We start from the raw sequence: 1,254 nt of genomic DNA, 5'->3' as shown, positions 1-1,254 counted from the left end.
TCCATGTATAGAGAAGAATTTGCTCCTTTTTTAATTGCTGTTTTTCTTTAATATATATGTTTTGAGAAAAAAAATTCCTTCTTGAGTTTATTTTTTAAAAAAAAAGAAAATCTACAATACCAATACTTAAAGAGGCTCTGTCACCAGTTTATAAGTGCCCTATCTCCTACCCATGTCTTTTCATTCTTCCGACACTCCGGTAAAGTTACTCTGGGAGTAATCTCCACCAGCGATCTGTCACGCTCGTGTGAACGTAGCTGAGGGAAGTCACAGGAGAATTTCTTAACTTCACTTAGGCCTAGAGATGGTGCCAGCCTGAATGCATGTGATTAGGCCTAGTGTAGTAGCGCTATATTATGATTTGTAGCCCACTTGCTGGGCTGGTTCTGTAGTTCCAATGGGAATGAATGAGAGCTGAGCATAAGCATGGCTACCGGGGTGGCGGTCACACAGGTCACCCTAGCCACTACGTCTAGTAATATAAAGTGGGTGGTTGGAGACAGAGCCATCTTGGCATTGCCTCATCTAAGAATTCCCTCCAATATGGTGGTGGGGTGATGTTGATAGCCACAATTACGTATTCTAATCCTCTAAAGGCAGCCTGTAGGATCACATATCTTCCCGACTGGTCTAACTGGATTGTATGTGGCTGAAAGGAAGAGATTTGCCCACAAGAATGGAAACTTCCCTTGCATAGTTTGAATAGGACACACATATCACACTGTATACTCTGTTTTCTCTAGTGCAGTGATCGCTGGATTATATAAGGTAAGTTAAAAAAAAATATATCTTTTTTTTTAAATAATTAAGACCACATACATTCCACTATGTTTCTTTGCACGTAGCCATAGCACAGGTGGAGATTCGGGATTTCTGTTGAATGGTGTCATCACATACTCTCATTCGTACAAAGAAACACAAAACCCTATCCCACACCCACAATGCCCAAACAACCCCAACTTCACAGGCAATTTAGCCTTTAGATCACACAAACTACACCAGTGTAAAGTCCTGATCGGTCGGTCTGTTAGGTGGAAAGGTTCAACCACCCAGATGCCTCCACTGGGGCAGTGAAGAAGCCAGTCGTCTCACCATCTCAAACGCCATGCCTTGTTGGGTATAGCATTGCGTATTTTAGGCCCTGGTCTCTCATATCACATTTGGGCAAATTGTCTCCCTTTTTTTTCTTGTACATATGTGGTGTAATCTGGGTTGAAGGAGACTTCTCCCTTCTTGCAATGAGCTGACAGAATG

Source organism: Rhinoderma darwinii, chromosome 13, assembly GCF_050947455.1.
Source record: "Rhinoderma darwinii isolate aRhiDar2 chromosome 13, aRhiDar2.hap1, whole genome shotgun sequence".
NCBI classification, from domain to species: Eukaryota; Metazoa; Chordata; class Amphibia; order Anura; family Rhinodermatidae; genus Rhinoderma; species Rhinoderma darwinii.
This window is presented reverse-complemented; position numbering follows the sequence as displayed.